We start from the raw sequence: 6,000 nt of genomic DNA on the forward strand, positions 1-6,000 counted from the left end.
CACCTTGTGCAAGCTATTACGACTGATGGTCATAGAAAATTTTAGATATTACAAACTCCTCATCCTTCTTATCTTGCTTAGTTCATAGGTAAAAACATCATTGTTGCCATTTTGGATAGGCTTTAATTAGTTTGCTGCTCTTCTCTTGACAAAGTCCTCTTAGCTTCAACCGTTCGGCCATCGATGATGTGCTTGTCCTGGAGAACCCTGTCAAGGACCACCGAATCCGTGAAGATGACGAGGCCGAAGCCGCGGGGACGGTGATCGAAAGGGAGGGACGCTCCTCTTGCTCCCTCTGAATTTGAATCCTCCTTGTGATGCCTATTTATCTCAACCTGCCCCAGTGTGGGGTGATTCTTGACAGGGGTAATTTAAAAGGAGCCTCCAAGTGTATGGGCTTAAAATGGTTAAGCAAATGATTAGCGGTAGTGTATGGGGTAGAGAAATGAACAGCCTTTCGTCATTTTGGCTACCGTACCTTATGCGAGAAATCCTTTTACCTTGCAGACATGGAACCTTTTCGCTCGTCTTGCCAGGGATTAGTATGTGAGAATGTGTATAGACTAAGGATTGTCTTTCATCATCCTGACACATCTCGTTCAGTATATCGGAGCAGTTCGACACCATTTGTCGAATTGTCAAAATTTTCACGTGGAATTCGTGAATTAAATACGTAAAATTATCATGCAAAAATTCCTTTCGATGTGATGCACTTGAGGAAGAAATAAGCATCCATTTGCTTTAAATGTTTCCTCTTTCTTTGTTTCTCTCTACTCTTATGAGAAGAGTTTTTTTAAGGAAAGAGATACTTACCTGTGCTGCAATGGCGAGGCAAACCTACAAGGTAATGAGAAAGATCGTGTTAATGAATGGCTTTTTGAGGGACAAGAATTGGGAACGATACAACATTACCCTCCGTGAGTTCCTTCATTTGAGATTAAGCTAATGACTCCTTGAGCTTTTCTCGGATGTTGATAATTCCCTTATGACAATAACATGAGCTTATGTTAGAAATGAAATGATAAAGGGTAAATTGAGAACGATATAAATTATCATTCTTCCATTTTGCCTTCAAAACTAGCAGATTCTTTTCTTTCAAGGCTCATTTCTGGTTGGTTTTGAAGCTCGAATGAAATCCTCTGTAGCTAAGGGTGCTCCCAATTAGAAGGTCCTGTTCTTGACACATGTTATGTCAATACGGGTCCGGTACGTCGGGGAGTTTCTTGGGAATCATATGATTTCTGACTGCACAAGGCATGCGTAATTGCTTGCATGGGAATCTTCGCAGCAAAGCTAATTTCTACTTTAAATGTCTTTGACTGATATGGGCATTACTACCGTCGAGACTTCCATGATTGTTAGGATTGGCCTTGACGCCATTTTGCTACCAAGGGTGTCCTTATAAATAACTTTTCTGCCAATTTCCTTATTAACAACGAAAATATAGAAGTTATTTCAAGGGTAGTATTTCTTCACAGCATCAGAGTTGACCGGGTTGGAGAATTGACGTCCATCCATCTCGGTCAGAATCAAAGCCTCTCCAGGGAGTGTCTTTTTCACGACATAGGGACCCTTGTAGTTTGGAGCAAACTTACCTCCAAATTCGGGGGGTAGTGGTAGCACCTTTCTCAGGACAAGATCACCTGCTTCGAAGTGTCTTAGGCACACCTTTCGGTTGAATGATCTGGCAACCCTCTGTTGATAGCATTGACCATGACAAAGAGCCTTCAGCTGCTTTTTGTCGATCATATTCAACTGCTCCAGTCTTTGCTGCTTCCACTCTACATCAGACATTTTTACTTGAGACAATACTCGCAGCGAAGGGATTTCTACCTCAACGGGCAGGACTGCTTCCATACCGTATACCAAGGAAAAAGGGGTTGCCCCGGTAGATGTTCGAATTGATGTTCGATATGCCATTAATGCAAAAGGCAATCTTTCATGCCAATTTCGGTAGTTCTCAGCAGTTTTGGCTAAGATTTTCTTGATGTTTTTGTTGGCAGTCTCGACAGTTCCGTTCATTTGGGGACGGTAAGGAGACGAATTCAGATGACGGATTTTGAATTCACTGAATAAATCATCAACAAATTTGTTATTCAGATTTGTCCGATTATATGTAACGATGGCTTCAGAGACGCCATAACGGGCGATTATATCTCGTCTGATGAATTTCATCACATTCTGAGCAGTGACATTGGAATATGACATGGCCTCGATCCACTTGGAAAAATAATCAATTGCGACCAAAATAAATCCGTGCCCATTTGATGCCTTCGGATTGATTAGGCCAATCACATCGATGCCCCACATTGAAAATGGCCATGATTCTGACAATTCGTGTAATTCAGTTGGAGGGGCATTTATCTTGTTTCCATGGATCTGACAACGGTGACAATTTCGAACGTGTCGAATGCAATCGCTTTCTAAGGAAAGCCAATAATAACCTAATCTTGTTATTTTCCTAGCTAACATGTGTCCATTCATGTGTGGACCACATACCCCTTCATGCAATTCTTGCATAATTCGTGTTGCTTCAGTCACGTTCACGCATTTTAGCAGAACAGAATCATAGGACCTCTTGTACAAGTTCTCACCACTGACGAAGAACTCCGTCGCCATCTTCATTATATACCTCCTGTCTGCAGAGCTAATCCCTTCAGGGAACTGCTGCTCCTTGATGTAGTTCATGATATCGTAATACCGTGGTTTGCCATCGGGTTCCTCGGCCACGGTCATACAATGAGCTGGTCTAGTCAAGACTTTGATCTTCAGAGGTTCTATTTCCAATCAGTTGGTGACCTGTAACATAGATGACATCGTCGCCAGTGCATCGGTGAATTGGTTATGAGATCTAGATAGGTAGTCAAATGAGATCTCGTTGAATCCTGTCATCAATTCTTCCAAATAGTCATGATAGGGTACTAGCTTAGTATCCCTAGTCTTCCATTCACCTACAGTCTGGAGGATGATTAAGGCAGAATCACCAAACACTTTTAGTTTGGTTATTTTCATATCAATTGTTGCTTGTAGATCGAGAATACACGCTTCATACTCGGCGATATTGTTGGTGCAAGGAAACACCAATTTCGCGGCAACAGGATAATGATGCCCATCTGGGAATATCAAGACTACCCCGGTGCCAGAGCCAGACAGGTTTACTCCTCCATCGAAGAACATAGTCCATGTGTGTTCTTCTATTGATAAAATACGATCATCTGGGAGATCATCTTCATGTGTTTCCCCAAGGCATTCAGCTAGCATATCAGCGATCACTCGACCTTTCACTGATTTCTGCGATGATGTTTGGATGTCAAATTCTTAAATTAGAATATGCCATTTGGCTAATTTTCCCACCAACGCCGACCGGTTAAGCAAATACCGGATGGGGTCGTTTTTAGTTACGAGAAACGTCTGGTGGTGCAAAGTATATTGCCGGAGCCTATGCAACACCCACACCAATGCGACATATGTCTTTTCTGATTCGGAATAATTCTGTTTCGAAATGGTGAATTTCTTACTCAAATAATAGATGGCCCGTTCTTTTCCATCATAGGGGTTGCTCTAGGCTAACAGTGCTCCCAATGATTCACTATGGATCGTGAGATAGAGAGTCAGAGGATGTCCTGGGACTGGTGGAACTAGTATCGGGGGACTCATCAAATACTGCTTCAGCTTTTCAAATGCTTCCCGACAATCTTCATCCCAGTTGATCTGAGCGTCTTTCCTGAGAAGTTTGAAGAAAGGCCGTGCAGTCTCAGAGAGTTGGGAGATGAACCGTACGATGTAATTCAACATTCCTAAAAGGCTTCTGACCTCCTTTACTGTGGATGGGGGTTGCAGTTCACATATTGTTTTGACTTTCGAGGGGTCGACCTCGATCCCTTTGCTACTCACGATGAATCCGAGTAATTTACCAGAGGTCGCCCCGAACACACATTTTGCAGGGTTCAGGCATAATTTGAACTCATATAATCGGTTGAATAGCTTCTTCAAGGCTTAAATATGGTCCTCTCCATATTTGGTTTTTGCGATCATGTCATCGACATAGACTTTAATTTCTTTGTGCATCATGTCATGGAAAAGAGTGACCATAGCACGTTGGTATGTTGCTCCGGCATTTTTCAAACCAAAAGGGATAACCTTGTAGTGAAAGGTCCCTCATGGAGTAATAAACGATGTCTTCTCTTTGTCTTCGTCGTTCATCCTTATCTAGTTGTACCCGGAGAATCCATCCATGAAAGAAAATAATTCGAATCTAGCAGTGCTATCTATAAGGACATCTATGTGGGGGAGCGGAAAGTTGTCTTTTAGACTAGCCTTGTTCAAGTCGCAGTAATCAACACAAACTCGAATTCGACCATCTTTCTTCTTCACTAGCACGATGTTTGCTACCCAATCAGGGTATTGCAAAACCTCAATGAACCCTACTTTCAAGAGCTTCATCACTTCTTCTTCAATTTTTTTCGACAGCTCGGGTTTGGTCCTTCATAACCTTTGCTTCTTAGGAGGCATGTCAGGATTGATAGGCAAATTGTGCTCGACAATCCGAGGGTCTAGTCCTAACATATCAGAATAAGACCATACGAAGACGTTTTGATAATCTTTGAGGAGAGCGATCAGACGTGTGGCCTTCTCTTCAGGAAGATTGGCCTCGATCTTTACTTCTTTTAGATCTTGAGTACCACCCAAATTGATGGTAACAGTGTCCTCAGTTGTAAGGGGTTTGATTTGTTCATATTGCTCCCAATTTCTTCGGATTTCAGTGGGGTCATCACTTGAATCGTCAGAATCGTTGCTGTCAGTATCTACAGCATCTGGCTGGATCGTACTAACTCCCTCGTAAGTCGCGAGATTATGCCTGGAACACAAGGTAGATGGATTAGAAAAACAAATGGGGTTATTAACATATATATCCTTTTATTGTTTGTTTTCTCTTAAAACATTTTTTGAAGAAATAGTGAAATGTCTTTGATTTTCGAAAATTTTAGAAACGAGGAAGCATGAGATAACCCGGGCCTCAGAATACTTTCCTTTTCGTGGCTGGATATCATCAACGGGCTAGTTTGAGATACTACCTCATGCCCTCAAAACATTATTTATTTACAACACATGGATTTACAACCTCAGGAGAGGGAGAGTTCAAAAAGACATTTCTTCCGGCAGCAATGACGACAAAAAACAAAATACAAGGATAGCCCCTTTTCCAGGGATGCATGCAAAAAGGAGGAAAGTAATTCTATTCAAGCGGGCTTGCGCCCATTCCCTCCACCGGTCCTTCGTCTATCATGTCGACGAAGAAATCTTCGAAAGTATCATTCCAAGAATCCAGCTTATCGGCTCCTCTCTTCGCTGGTGTCAGCCTTTCCATGCCTTCCCATCCACTAGGAATGTAATTCTGCTTGTCTTCATATAAACTTGATGGCATCTGGTAGTCAACGTAATAGTCAAACTTACCACTAGGCTCACCCAGGGTATCCATAATTGCCTTCCCCTTGCGTACATTATCAGAAAGTTCAGGGATAGCGGTACGAATGCCGAGCACCACTAGGAGATCATTCCTGCCATAACATAGCCAAGGGGCACGGAAAGTAAATGCCCCAACATCCAACAGGTCATGTACTCTGTTTTTCAGGGCACTGTAATCTTCTAGCGAGTGACCAACTTCCCCCGAGTGATAGTCACAGGACAAGGTGAGATCGCAATTGACGAAGTACTCGGCAGTAGCATGTCTTGGCCTCCTTGTGATCAGCCTCTTTTGCAAAAGGATAGGAAATATTACATCCATGGATTCAGGGATTAGTGAGTAGTGTCGCAAGTCACTTTGCCACCGTAAAAGTCGAATATCCTGCCATATCATTTCGGGAAGGACTCCCGATGGTGGGTTCTCTTCGGGACAATTCACTTGGGTTACCTCTTTTTGATCAGGAAGCAGTAACGATCTGGCAGGGAGTTGGGTAATGATATCCCTTAAAGATATGAGCAAATCTCGCAATTTGTCTA

The sequence above is a fragment of the Syzygium oleosum genome, unplaced genomic scaffold, assembly GCF_021117445.2.
Source record: "Syzygium oleosum isolate NSW1041296 unplaced genomic scaffold, Sole_v2.1 Sole_v2.11, whole genome shotgun sequence".
In the NCBI taxonomy this organism is placed as follows: Eukaryota; Viridiplantae; Streptophyta; class Magnoliopsida; order Myrtales; family Myrtaceae; genus Syzygium; species Syzygium oleosum.